The sequence below is a fragment of the Moschus berezovskii genome, chromosome 11 (genome assembly GCF_049115385.1).
Source record: "Moschus berezovskii isolate FMDL1 chromosome 11, NW_MosBer_1.0, whole genome shotgun sequence".
Classification (NCBI taxonomy): domain Eukaryota; kingdom Metazoa; phylum Chordata; class Mammalia; order Artiodactyla; family Moschidae; genus Moschus; species Moschus berezovskii.
Window position 1 is genome coordinate 44,709,086 of NC_142470.1, and position 15,093 is coordinate 44,724,178.

At 39.4% G+C, this 15,093-nt stretch overlaps 1 protein-coding gene across 2 annotated transcripts in view; it reads left to right on the forward strand.

The window, feature by feature from the left end:
• Positions 1–862: 862 nt before the first annotated feature.
• PELI1 (pellino E3 ubiquitin protein ligase 1) overlaps positions 863–15,093 on the forward strand; it is a 74,197-nt gene continuing 59,966 nt past the window's right edge. For both annotated transcript variants that reach the window (XM_088841306.1, XM_055401034.2), the window contains exon 1: positions 863–1,001. The gene's annotated coding sequence lies outside the window, so the exon portion shown is untranslated. The remainder of the gene's footprint in view (positions 1,002–15,093) is intronic.

Below are 15,093 nucleotides of genomic sequence, written 5' to 3' on the forward strand. Positions count from 1 at the left end.
CCCTGGTTTCCACCTCTGGGTCAGGAGGGACCAGCTAAGAATACCAATCCAGTATTCTTGCCTGGAGAATCCCAAGGAGCCTGAAGGGGCTACAGTCCTTGGGGTCACAGAGAATCCGACATGACTGAACGACTAACACCTTTCTACAAGTCTTAGGTTAAAAAACAAAGAACCTTGAATTTAAGGCAGAGAGGATACATTCGCGGGAGGGGAGGGAAATGGGTATTTGTGATCCCGAATTTATGGGATAAAATTAAGCAGCAGGGAAGGCCGAGATGTGGTGAGGAAGTCAGGTTTCACTGGGCACTTGGCGTGATGAGGCTAGAAGCCGGGGGTGGAGCGAAGTAAAAGGACTAGCCACAAGTGGGATCCCTAACAGTACCATAATACAAGGAGGGCCTTGTTCACTCAGCAGCCTCGCTTAACACGTCCCCTTCTTTAGTGTGTCGGTGACCATAGTAACAGTAGGGCCGACCCTCCCCCCCGAGCATGCGCAGTGCAGAGCGAACGCAGACGCGTCCTCAACAACAATGTACATCTTTTTTCTCGAGGAGAACTACAACTCCCAAGAGACTGCTCGGCGCCGCCGCACCGCCTCCCGCTGTGGCCCTGCCCCCGTCCCCTCCCTCCAGTCCCGCCCTCCCGCTAGTCCCCTCCCCTCCCTCCGAGCGTGGGTCAGAGACCCAGAGACGGTGGAACCGTCTCGGGGCGCCGCCGCCGCCACCTCCAGCCGCAGCACCAGCCTTGCTGCGCGTTCGGATTTGCCTCGAACCCTTCCGGAGCGCATCACAAGGCGGATCCCGCGGCTGTTCTTCCGCCCGCGGCTTCTCCAGGGTTCGGCTCCGCGGCCAACTTCCCCTCGCTGGGCTCGGCCGGCTGGCGAGCAAGGCGGCGGCGGAACGCCGGGCTGTCTGCTCGCGCTGCCCGCGCACGCACACTTCTCCCCGCCTCGCTCCGGGTCTCGGGGCCGTGCTGGGATTCCGGCCACCAGCAATTGTGCGGTGAGTGTGGCCGCAGGAGGGGTCGCGGCGGGGCCGCCGAGGGGTGCGAGCCAGGCAGGCGCGCAACTTCCTCAGCGGCTTACCGGGGCGGCTGGCCGGCCGGCTCTCCCCGCCCGCCTGCGCGCCCCCGCGCCGGAGGCGGCCGGGAGCGGAGTTTGCGGCGCCGGCATCCCGCGCCCTCGCAGGAGGAAGCGCCTTTGTCAGGAGCCGGCCCGGCGCGCCCTCCCCCTCTGCCGGGGAGCGGGCGCGCGGGTGGCCGAGTCCGAGCCCCGCGCCCGGGGCAGGGTCGCCAGCTGCCGGAGGGGAGCTCCGCGGGGGCGGGGAGCGAGACCGAAACCTAAGGGAAACAAAAGGGGTGGTGGGCTTTCCTTTTGTTTGTGCGAAACTGATAACTTCTTTTTCCTTTCCTTACGTAACGCAGACTTCCAAGTTAGTCATTCTTTCTATTATGATTATTGTCATCATCTCTGCGTGTCCCTCGCGTTTCCTTTCATCTCTGGATCTCAGAACACTTAAAAACACTAATTAATTACACCTCCGGGGCCCCGACGAAACAAGTTAATAAACCCGTTTCTGTAAGTGGGTAAACTGAGGTCCAGAAGAGCTCTCTAATTGATGGATACGCTTGCTTCTCCACCGCACCTGGTGACTGAAGACCTGAAAGCGTTTATGAGTAAGAATTCGTTCTCCAGTTCCCCGTGGAAAAGTTAAAGATGTTCCTTTTACTTACAGGCTAACCAGAGTCTAAAAGAGGTCGGGGTACTTGTTAGGTAGTTCAAACAATAACTCTTCTTACATAGTGTTTGAATTTTAAAACCTCGAAAGTCTCTTGAAAAATGCCCGGAGTGGGGAAAATACTGTGATCATAAACTGACCTCACCCATCTACTTTTATTTTTTGTACACGTAGGTTTCTTACAAGGCAGACGAGCAGGGATGGGGGATGGGGGTGGGAGAACAGAGACTTTTTAACGTAGGCTTCACAGATTGTAATCACTGCATACAAGGAAATGTGTCTTGGTTTTAATAGCACCAACAGCCTTCCCGTCGTTTAGTCATCGGATAATTGAAGTAAGCGCTTTATCCATAAGGTGCTGGTTGTGCTAAGAACTGAAGCTTTAAATATACGAAAAGGTCATCTATTTGTTTTGGTTCGAAGACGGTGTACTTCTCTTAGTCTGCAAAATGTTATTTTGTTTTCATAGCAGCTGATCTTTTGTTTAAGAACTGGCTTTGTCTTTTTCTACATTGTGTATGTGTTACCTTCATAATTGAGCAGAAAGGTTAGAGTGTTTTTGTTGTTGTTTACTTTGCATAGTGGCGTGAATTTAAAATTTTGAATTGTGGAGAAGGTTCACTTTCTCCAGTTCTTGTTTCAGTTTATGGCGTTTTCTTTGTAACTAACAAAGAGAAAATGTTTTCTCAGAGTGATCAGATTTATATCTTTCAAAACATTGTCCTTCTTGCACAAATACAGCATATAAATTCCTTATGTTTTTTACTCGCACCAACAACCTCTTGTAGAGGAAGATAATTCTGAGGACAAGTTTATTTTGGTAGTTGACCCAAACTAGAAGGTACTGCAAATTTAAGTCAAGCATCATTTCCACTAGTTATTTCATGAGGTGAGTAATGATCAGAACTGTAGTAACAAGACTTTTTCTTATCCGCAATTCTCTTGAATTTAATTTTGTATTTTATAGTTGCCCCTAGATTTTAGATCCTGGTGATTCCATCAAAAAAGGGAAAGATGTTCTTATTTTGATATTATCCCCTAGTCTTCTAACCTGTTTTCTTTCTGTAGTATCTTGAAAGAGATCTTGACTTTAAAACGAACAGTTGGAAAATAGAACAGTTAAAAGTGTATGGGAAGATGCATGTCGTGAAGTGGTTATAATACTAAATCCAGTAAATTTAAGACTTCTAAAGAGAAAATTGTAACCTAGATTTTTATCAATAGTACAGAAGTGCTGTCATAAAATAATAGTATTTGTTGACTTTAAAAAAGAAAAAGAGATCCTGGGGATTGTCTCTTTGTGGAAGATTTGGGGGCAGGGAGAAATCTGTCCTCTCCTTAATATTTTCATTGAAGTGACCTTACAGTCAGCTAAGTTGGAACTTTTTCTGCAGCATTTACAAACCAGATTTACCAAAGGCGTTTATTTGTACTTTATGAAAGCTGCTAACGCAGTGTCTGGTCAGTCACTGGAGTCCAAAGGCAGAAGTTAGTGTTGACTGTCAAAAGGCTGGCATTGCAGGTTTTCCTAGTTTCTTTGGAACCCCTTAAAGGACATGACTGAAAAGTACAGGGCAGGGAACTGAGTCTAGTACTGCTGAATGCTGCTGAGCCAAGTTTCAAGGAGAAGCCTAAATGTTTCCATCCATCTTTGTTTCAGCTTCCTTTCAGGTTGTCAAAATGTCACTTCTATATGAAGAGTTCTGTGAATTCAGAATATGCCTTATTGTGATTGTCCAGTAGGTCAGATGAACATTCTCACATAATATGCCTTATCATGGCACATCAGTAGAGACCTTTTCTCATATTTATTGAATCAGAAAGGCTTATATGGATTATTTTGTTACATCTGTTTTAATTGTATATATGAAAACATAATGACAAACACGTGATGGCACTGAGAGGTGGTGCTAGAAGTTTCTTTGGAAAAAATCATACTGTTCTGTGAGTTATATTTGTGTCTTTTAATTGAGGAGAATAAAAAATTTAAAAGCCAGTAGAAAGAAGAAAGAAAATCGGCAGAATGAAGGAAACCTGATGAAGATATTTTTAAAGAGTACAATATTACAGATTCCTGGCGACAGTATGTAAGGGACAAAATTCTAGCTAAAGTCAGTAAACAGTGAATTCCACTTAGCACTTTCTGTTTATAGATCTCTAGCCATGTTTTCCAAATTCTCTCTAAATATATCACATAGGAAATGTAAATAGAAATCATTCCTTCAAGGGATTTGAGTTGTTGGGAGGTTTTGTGTTGTGTTTTTTTTTTTTTTTTTACTCACATGGTAAGGGGGGTTTATTGTTTTTCTTTGTTAAAGTTCGACCTCTGTTAGAGAACAGTTTCCCCCAGACTAATGTGTAGGAACCTCAATGCAAGAAATCCTGGACACTGAAAGAGCTAGATATAATTTCAGGTTGTACCAGTAGCTTTTAGATATATATCTATATATTCTCTCGTAAGAGCAATTCTAATAATTGTTCCTTACAGAGGTTGAAAATAATTGCATATAGTAGGTCTTACATAGTTTTTGTTTTTGCTGAGTGAATTTGCAAGATAAAGAGAAAGCACAAGACTTCTTCAGTCAGAGAATTTGTTTCATTTTAAATAGAAGTAACTAATTGAAACATGAACATCTGATTGAAGCCCTTCAATTAGCATAACTTTCTTCAGAAATAAACTGAAGGGAAAGAGCTTCATCAGGTACTTTGAAAGAACTGAATTGCAAATGAGTCTAAGAAGACCTGGTTATTTTTTCAGAATGTTGTACATGTTTTAGATATTTTGCTGTGATAAACTCCATCTCAGAGAAATAGAGTTCTACAGTTACTCCTTGTATCACCCCCGTAATACTTTTTTACACTTCAGAATACCATTTACAGAAAATAGAATATGTTGCTGGTGCCTATGAGAAAATCCTGACATTTGTCATCCGCCAGTTAATCGTGACCGTCCATATAGTTAAAAAAATTTTTTTTAGTTGAATACACATGTAATTTACTTATTTACTTCCTTTTTGAGAAGTTTATTACTGATCTTTTATAATGTACCTCTTGGGATGTTGCTACTTCTAAAAGTAAGTAGTACCCCCGCTTCGTTTCCCACCATGTTCTGCAGTTTTTCCTATTAATTTTTTGGCTACAATTTGCTTTTCCCTCTAAATTGTCTAAAATGAGCTAAGAAATGTTGAAACATACTTGACAAGAAATACAGTCAGTAATTTATTATGCTAAGCTGCAGCTAAATTTCAACATACAAAGTTCATTGAATCTATTTTGGAAATAGAAATTTACTTACAGTAAAGGTGGTGGATATAGCTAGTAGATTTCAACTTGGGTACCAAATCTGATTGCCTGGTGGTGACTGCCTAGAGTGCCATGTAGAAAGCATGGAGTCCTGGTCCAGACTCAGCAGGACACAGTGCTGTGATTAGCAATTTCTGCTGTGCACTTTTGGCATGAATGCCAAATATTCATTTAATGTTTTTTGGATGCCTTTTATATGTCAGGCATTGGTCTAAATGCAAATAGCACACAAACTAAAACTCTGCCTTATGGTGTGTACATTTTAGTAATGACGCAGACAATAAAATAAGTAAAATATTCTGTGTTTTAATGACAAATGACCTGGATTCTTTTAAGAAATAAATAGCAAGAAATCAGAGAGGGAGGGGTAATATAACTCTAAAGGCAACTCAAGGGTCATATCCATCAAATGCATTGTATGGTCCTTAGATCCTGCTTTGAGCAAACTAACCATAAAAGACATTGATGAAAAATTTGGGAAATTTGGACATTGGGATATTTACTAAAAAGGAATTGTTAGTTTTTAGGGTATAATGTATTGAACATGTAATGTAGTTTTAAAACAAGAGCCTTACCTTTTGGAGATAGATATTTATGAATTAAAATATGATATCTGAAGGTTTTACTTTAAAATAATTTGGAGGGAAGAGGAGCATAGATGAAACAGTATTGGCCACATATTGAAAGTTGTTGAAACTGGATAATGGATACATGAGATTTCTTACTTTCTACTTCTGTGTTTTTTTGAAAATTTCTGTAATTAACAGTTTTACACACATACACAAAGCTTAAAGGGAGAAGAGGGGATATATAGGATGGGAGTGCGGCGGTAATAATTATTTGAGTAAAGACCTGAAGGAGTTGAGAGCAAAAACCTTGGAGCTAATTTGGGGGCAGGACATTCCAGGTGGAGGGAAGAGCAATTATGGTGACCCTGAGATTGAAGTTTGATTGGAAGGCAAGAAATTACGAGAAAATCAGTGGGTCTGGGTTAGAATGAGAGAGAATAGCAGGGGATAGTCAGAAATACTGGGCTTCCTAGGTGGCGCTAGTGGTAAAGAACCCACCTGCCAATGCAGGAGACTTAAGAGACATGGGTTCAGTCCCTGGATCAGGAAGATGCCCTGGAGGAGGGCATGGCAACTCACTTCAATATTCTTGCCTAGAGAGTCCCATGGACAGAAGTGTCTGGTGGGCTATAGTCCTTAGGGTGGCAAAGAGACACGACTGAAGCACTTTAGTAGCAGCAGCAGTCAGAAATGTAAATGGAGGGTAGAGACCAACTGGTATAGGACTTGGTTGTCCATCCTTCCTTTAGAGTAAGGATATTTATTTTATGCACTTATCGCGTAAGAGTATGCACTTATCGCGGAGAGTCGGACACGACTGAGCGACTGAACTGAACTGAACTGAAAGTTAGTCTTTAGCCACCCTGGAAGCTCTGCACTTATTTCAACGATACTGCTGCTGCTGCTAAGTCGCTTTAGTCGTGTCCAACTCTGTGCGACCCCATAGACTGCAGCCCACCAGGCTCCTCCGTCCCTGGGATTCTCCAGGCAAGAATATTGGAGTGGGTTGCCATTTCCTTCTCCAAAGTATGCATGCATGCTAAGTTGCTTCAGTCGTGTCTGACTGTGCAGCCCCATAGACGGCAGCCCACCAGGCTTCTCCATCCACAGGACACTCTAGGCAAGAGTACTGGAGTGGGTTGCCATTTCCTTCTCCATCAACAATACTAGCATTACTCAAATATTTTTTGAACTTTAAAAAAATTGCCTTCTAAGCCAATTTAAGAGCCACACGTGAAAATAGCTCATTACTTTCTATTTACTCCTTGATTTAAGGAAAAAGGGGGTATTAGCTACATGGTCGGAGAAGGCAATGGCAACCCACTCCAGTACTCTACTCCAGGAGCCTGGTAGGCTGCGGTCCATGGGGTCGCTAAGAGTCGAACACGACTGAGCGACTTCACTTTCACTTTTCACTTTCATGCATTGGAGAACGAAATGGCAATCCACTCCAGCGTTCTTGCCTTGAAAATCCCAGGGATGGGGGAGCCCGGTGGGCTGCCGTCTGTGGGGTCACACAGAGTGGGACATGACTGAAGTGACTTACTTAGCAGCAGCAGCTACATGGTATCTCATTTTATTTATCAGATATGACTCAGAATTTTAACAGAAAGAAAATAGGAAATAACTTCAGGCTATTTGTGAATATCAGATCTACTCTGAGAAGGCCATTATTGTTTCTGAAAATCAGATCTACTCATAGACTAAAGAGGAGTTTTAATAATATCCTAGACAGTTGTAGCATCATTTAGAATAAGGATGTAACCTGTGAGAATGACTAACATGGAAGAGACTGTACTCATTTGGATATTTAAGTTCTGTCTCATACATGAAAATACATAACATATACACACAAGACCATGCATATTTCTTAATACTTAAGTATTTGAAACAGTCATTGCTGATAAGTTTTGTGTTGTGCATCTTGAATGGAAAAGATGGCATTTATCATCATAATGAAACTGTATAACTTTCTTGTTGCTATGGCATACATTTGGAATTGAAAGACTGGCATGCGTTTAGTGTTAGGAATCTGGCTTTCAAGTCTTCTTGTGTTCATGTTTCAAATCTCAGATTAGTAGTTGTTTCAAGAGCATGCTGATTTCCCACGAAGAACTCTTTCTAAATCTTTATTAAAATTACAGAAAAATCAGACCCCCCCATCCTCCAAGTGTTTGAAAGGTCCCCTTCCCCCCAAAAAAAACCCTCCATCAATAGGAGTTTTTTTAATCATCTACTTATAGGATAGTGTAGATGTAAAGATGATTAGTTTTGAAAATTTTTATACTAGTTCATTTTTTTAATAGGAATGTTTTTCAACCTGAGAAACTTAACATTTGAATGCTTTTTAGTAACATTGAATAAAAAAATCCTTTTTCTAGTCAATTATGTATAATAAGAAGGCACAATATTTTCTTTAACCAATAATATGATATGTAGATCTCTGCAAGGAGATGAAACTAGTCAATCCTAAAGAAAATCAACCCTGAGGGAATGAAGCTGAAGCTGAAGTTCAAGTACTTTGACCACCTGATGGGAAGAGCCGATTCATTGGAAGAGACCCTGATGCTGGGAAATAGTGAAGGCAGATGGAGAAGAGGGTGGCAGAGGATAAGATGGCTAGATAGCATCACCAAACCCAATGGATATAAGTTTGAGCAAACTCCGAGAGATAGGGACAGGGAAACCCGGTGTGCTCCAGTCCATGGGTTTGCAAAGAGTAAGACATGACTTAGTGACTGAACAATAGCAACAAACATAGAAATTAATGGAATTAAGTAGAATTTATGAAATTTTATTATATAATAGATTACTAACAGTGACCACGAAGCACATAAATACGTAACTGTATAAGGAATACTTTAACCAAGATTCCTATTTTTCAGAAATTTGTTAGGAACCTAGTTCTTTTAATTCACTCAAGAGTTTTTGTCCTTTTAATGGATAGATAGGTAGATAGCCAGATCCTTTCTTCATATAGTGCACATACTATTGGGATTAAGCTGCTTGGCTGGGTTATTTAATGTGTTTTAAACACTATCTTTGATTCACCTGTGAAATAAAAATGGTGGTAGTTTTTCGGAAAGGACTTTGAAATTCTAAGAGGTGACTGTACTTGAAATAACAGGCAGTCTTTTGGTGGTAGGATTATGAAGCTGTTTTCTCATTTCCATTTTTTGTGGAATAAATAACTTATGAAGGACGAGAAAGAGAAAGAGGGAAAGGGAGTGAGCAAGAGAAAGAAGGAAAGAAAAAAATTGGCTCTCACAAAATAGTAATGATGACCAGAAAGCCCTAGGAACTTGGATCTACTTAAGTGTCTGTGACCTAATGAGCTAAGATTCAAACTTATAAATGAAGTAGAGAGTAGTAATAAGAATACAGCTTCTCTTTTAAGGAAAAAAGTTGCTTTGCAAAAGGGCCATGTTATATTTCACAATGACTTGAACATTATGACCATGATAAAACCTATATTTCATTTTGGAGTAAATAATGATGACGGTGATTAACAATAGTTTAGAGTTATATGAAAATTCAGTCTATTACTTAAGCTCTGTTGATGGTTGCAGCATCAGGTTCCAGGTTATTCTATTCACCCTGTGCGTTGCAAATACTCATATTCCACCTCTCTGACTTCATCTCTCTTTCACACTCATCTGTCCACTCTGCCACTGGCTCTGTTTATCTTCCTTCGCTAGCTTTAGTAGAGCCCATTGCTCTTCCACATTTTTTTCTGCCATTTTTTATACTTACAAAGTGGATTTGGAATGAATTAAGGGCCTTCTTTTAAGAAGTGACATGTAGATGGCAAGTGTAGTACTTTTCCTATGTGTCTTACCTAGTTAGCTTCTTTTTATCTTTTCTTGCCCTTTTTATGGTGTGTGTTCTAGTGGAGAGATAGTATATTGTATCAGCTGGCACTCAGAGATAACTGACTTAATAGGATGAAATACTTTTTGAACTGAGTAATGTAGGAAATAGTAATAAACTCAGCCTCATAAATTAATCCTGCATCCATCCACAATCTATACCTCAGCTAGCCTAGTGGGTTTTCAAAGGCTGTTTTCAGCTTTTGGTGTATGTTGTTGTCTTTTCTGAAAATGTCAAACAGTCAAGAACTTCATCATCACTAATAATAGTTAATCATAAATGGCCTTGGGAAAAAACTGTTTGGACTTCTGTTGAGCTGTTTTTTGACAGTGGAGAGGAAAGGAGAAAAAGATCAGTAATGTGATGAAGTCCTTTATAACTTCTTCCGTCTATAGAGTGAATTATAAGGTGACTGGCCCTGATTTTTTTTTTGCTAGTTGTAGTGTTCAAGGTATCTATCAGTTGCCTTAATCTTCAGAAGGCACAGTTCAGTTGAATTTTACTTTTTAACAATAAGTGAAAACAATTGGAGGTGTATGGTTCTTCAGAACCTTAGAGTTGTACTTCTGGTTCTTGGCAGATACTATCCACAGTACTTAGTGTTCCTGTGGGTTTACACCAGATTTAATGAACTGCATGTACTAGAAACACTGAAAGCTGATTTTCTTTAATTTTAGACTACAGTTAACATAATGGATTTTTCTTCAGATTGTCTCTCACTACCGTACTTTAAATGTACCAAAGGACTAAAACACCCAAATTACAAAATTAGTTAAGTTTATCATTCATGAGAAAATGTGTGAAAGTATGAGCTGCTAATTAGAAACTACTGTCCTATAGACAGACTTCATGTATCTGAAAGCTTTTCAAATTTACTTACTGCTTTACTGTAATTTTCGTTTAAAGTAGGGAGATTCAGTCTCTGAATTAGTGCTGTCAGGTCACTGAAGGGCTGTGAATTTTGAGGTAGACTCTTAAACTGTTCAGCAGACAGCAGATCTGTAATGTCATTGGTCCCAGATCTTTTTTAATTTCATCAAGGACACTTCCTCAACAGAAAATAAATCCCATTTTACTGAAGCTTCTTGATTGTATCTTTTAGAAATGACACACTAGTTTATCTGCAGATAGTTGAACTCTTAAAGACCAGTCTTTTTAAGGCTTTCACCAGAATTTGCCTCCTGAGGCTGTCTTTTAAATGGCTTCCAAAAAGGATTTGCTACTTTTCCAAGCTGAGTAGGCTGTTAACAATTCCGTATGCCCCCTCATTCTCCTCCCACCTCTTAAATTGAAAGCGCCTTCATAGCACCTAGGTGCCCTGAGTCATCATGGCTAAATTCTAAAGAAGAATTGTCACATGGAAACACTCACCATGAAGTAAAATTGTCGGAAAACAATCTGAGTCAGAGATCATTCATGGATCACAGTGATACAACTTAGAGGTTGTGGGCTTCATTTAAATCTTTGAATGTACTTGCACCGAAGTCTTTATCATAGGACTTCTAAATTTCAAGGACTTGTTTATTCCCAGTTAAATTTTAGTTGGTTTGATTTTTATTATCTACTACATGAAAATGATTTACTGTTTTTAACAAATGTATCCAAAAGGAGAAGCAGTATGGTTCAGGAAAAGAACGTCTCTTGATTCAGGAGTCGAGATGTAGAGTTCTGGTCCATTTATTTGGGATGTTCCTCACATATTTCACTTAATGTCTTAGTTTCCTTTTCTTTACAAGGAAGGTCAGGAACTCTATGAGAGTCCTCTTTGGAACCAACCCATGGCAGATAAGCTAATGGCTAACCCCAAAATGGCCCTAGATTCCTTTTTGGTACAGCACTGTCAGCACCTGTATGGTCGGAATTCTAGATGAAATCTGTCATCTCAGCCTTATAAGGTCCCTTCTAACTCCATGATTCCGTGACTTCCCATAGGCCATCTCCCCCTCCCAGTCTTTACTGTCTTTTTCACATGAGCGTCAGTGTTGAAACTCACTAGGTGAATTTAAACATTTTTATTCTTTGTAGTCAGGGATAGCATGTGTATATTTCACACAGTACTGTAGACTGATGTTTATACCCGCCCAAAATGCATGTGTAGAGACCTCATCCACAATATGACAGTGTTTGGAGGTAGGGCCTTTGGGATGAATTTAGGTCATGAGGGCAGAGCCCTCCTGAATGAGATCAGTACCTTGTAAATGACCCTGGAGGGATTTCTGGCTCCTTCTATCATGTGAGGACATAGCAGAAAGATTTGTGAATGAGAAAGTGGGCCCTCACCTGACATCAGATCTGCCAGTGCTTTAGTCTTGTACTTCTTCGTCTCCAGAACTATGAGAAATAAATCTCTGTTGTTGATAAGCCATTCAGTCTATGGTATCTGTTATAGCAACCTGAATGGACTAAGGTATGTTGCACTATTAAGAAAAAATGATTGGAGAAAATTCATGGGTACTCTTAAAATTCCAAGTGAGGTGGAACAAGTCAGAATGGTCAATGATAACTTGATTGACTCATTTTAACTCCTAAGTGTTTCTGTGGCAAAAACCTCAGGTTAGTGAAGTTCATAGTAATGTTATGTCTGTTTGGAGGGCACATAATGAAGCAGAACATATCCTAAATTGAGAGAGAAGAGGCCTGAGTTCTAGCTCTGCAAACTTTTTAACCTGGTTAGTATCTTCATCTATGTAATGATAACAGACCAGGGCTTCTTGGACATTAATACAGTGTGTGAATTATCTGGGGGTCATAACTAGGTACATATCCTGATTTTGTAAGTCTGGATGGGCCTTGAGATTTTGCATTTTTAACAGTCTTCCAGATGTGCTGTATGCCATGGACCAGAGTTTGCTTTATGAAAGTGCTGTGATGGTGTGAGGCTCTTTCTGCTGGATCTTTAAATCTTTACTTTCTTTCCACCTGTTTCACATCATCCATTAAACTTGTTTGTTTGTTTGTTTTTTGAAGCCTCTTATTTTCCTAGACTCATTTCCTATTTTCTCAGGCTAACAGCTTCTTTAGTTTTGCTGTTTTTTCTTTTTCCAGAACCAACTTCCTAGGTGGTCAGTCATTCAAGTTAGTATGGTAGTAGAATAGAAAGAGGCTTTGATTTGAAGAAAATTGGATTCAAATTCCTCCCTCACTGGTTAGCAGCCTTATGTAGTTGACTCATTTGTACCTCTCAAAGCTTTGAATACCTTCCAGATAGGGTTGTTGAAAGGAGTAGAAATTACATGTAAAGCCCTCAGCACAGTGTTAAGTGTTCAGTAGGTGCTCAAAACTCAGAAGCTGTGTTTATTCTTATTGGCATCCTGATTTGGTTTTGTAGAGGGGAAAAAAGCTGTGGAGATCACTTACTAGCTCTGTATTGCTAAATCCAGTGACACTTCTCCACTGTTTATCTAACCTGACTTCTCAGCAGCATTTGATACTGTTGATACTTCCTACTTTTTGAAACATTCTTCTTCACTTCCAAGACATCATATACCTTATACCAGCACTTAATGCTGTTGCTTTTTTAATGTATTTCAGAAGCTGCTGCTGATCTTATAGAATCCTAAAGTTTGAATTCCACAAGGCTTAGTCTTAGGTTAGGTTTTCTTCTCTTATGCTATACTCTTCCTAGTAATTTCTTTTGTATGTTGAAGATTTCCAGGTCTTTATTTCCATCCCAAGCTCCATCCTTATATATACAGTTGTTTTCCATGGATGTCTCAAATGTAACTCAGATTCTCGTGCTCAAACTAATAGGAACCTGGAAAGTACTAGACTGTAGAAGTTTTTGAAGAATGAGTTATTACCCTTCAAAAAAGTTAATTTTCAGCCAATTTCCCCCAAATTTCTCTTTAGCAGGAAATAGTTTGTGTACTAAAATAATCATTTTAAAATAATTGACAAAATAAATATTAAAGTAAATAGAAGTTGACAATCAGAACTGTAACAGTAAACCTTTATTGAGCTGCTGCTTTGTACTAGGCACTTTGTTTCTTTCTCATAACAACTCATTTTGGTAGGTAATAATATAGGTAATGTTAGATTAAAAGTTAACACACTGTAATGTTTATAAGTAATTTACTGATCTGGGTCTCAGTTTCCTTCTCTGTGAAACAGAGATGATATTATTATTTGTCTCTTAAGAACATTAACATCTCTTAAGAAATAATTAAAGAATTAGTATGTAAAAGTCTTTGAAAAATATGCCTGGCACTTATAATAAGCACTGCATGGATGTTAAGATTATTACTTATTAGTTGTCTTAGGTTTACAGGAGAGTACACTGAGCCTCAGTGAAGTTGATTCAAGTCTCACACCTATTAAATGACAGTGTCAGGCATCAGCATAGACGGTCTGACTCCAGAACTGCCTTAACCACTCTGTTTCACTTCATCTCAACCAGTAAGAATTTATCTCATCCTTTTGCACACAGATTCTAAATTAATGGTCTCATTGTGATCATAAGAGAATTGTAATTCACTTCAACACTCACACCTGGTGTTTGAAATATAGAAGATCTAAATTATGCAGGTAAAATTTCACTTCAGAAAGATATGAGAGAGCTTCCCTGGTAGCTAAGTAGGTAAAGAATCTGCCTGCAATGCAGGAGATATGGGTTCGATCCCTGGGTCAGGAAGTTCCCTTGGAGAAGGAAATGGCAACCCACTCCATATTCTTGCCTGGAGAATCCCACGGACTGAGAAGCCTTGGGGGCTACAGTCTATGTAGGCAAGAGTAGGACACAACTTAGTGACTAATCCACCACCGAGATATGAGAAATACAAGGATATACATCTTAATTCCATTTTATTCCATGTGTATTTTTGTTTTTTCCCTTTTCTTGTTAGCAGTTAAGTCACCAAAATCCCTATAAATTTGAAGTCCTAATTCTATATTACTCTTAAGTGACTTTAGTTGTCTTTTATTTATTCTGTTAAATTCTCCCTGGCTGAAATTTTCAGAATGACTTGGAGGCTCAGTAACATGTTGTATCCACATAGTATGCTTAAAATTAATAATTTCTGTGATTTTGATTAACCTCTTGAAATTATGTAGTGATTTGTCTGTTTTCAGATGTCTAAGATATTTCAATTTCCCAGAGAATTTTCCTTTGAATTTTATCAGCTCCTTTTTGAATAAGAACTTTGATTTTAGCATTATGATACCTTTATATTACATTCTAGATATAGTTGAATCTGCTTAATTTATAAGCTTTAAAGCACATCTGGTTATTATTTACTGTAGTGGATTATATCAATTTCTATAGCGGATTTGTCCACCCGTCCCCACCATTACTTATTTCTTTTTTCCCACTGTTGATTTTTTATTCTTATTTCTTTGCAGTAATTTTTTTTTTTTTTTTTTTACTTTGTGTTTAGACAGTATAAAGGCAGAAGATACAGAGTCTTTCATAGCCTTTGAACTTGGTAGGGAGGTGGGGTAGGAGGTTTTTGAGAAGGAGTGGACTTTGAAAAACCAGAATCATCTATGGGGAAGAGTCTGTTTTTACTTGTTTTTGGAACTGAATTCTGTGACCTAATGTATTTACTTTGGGGACACACTTAAAATGGTTATAATGTCAGCTAAGACTCTATTGTGACAGAAAACTCCATTGAAACTGG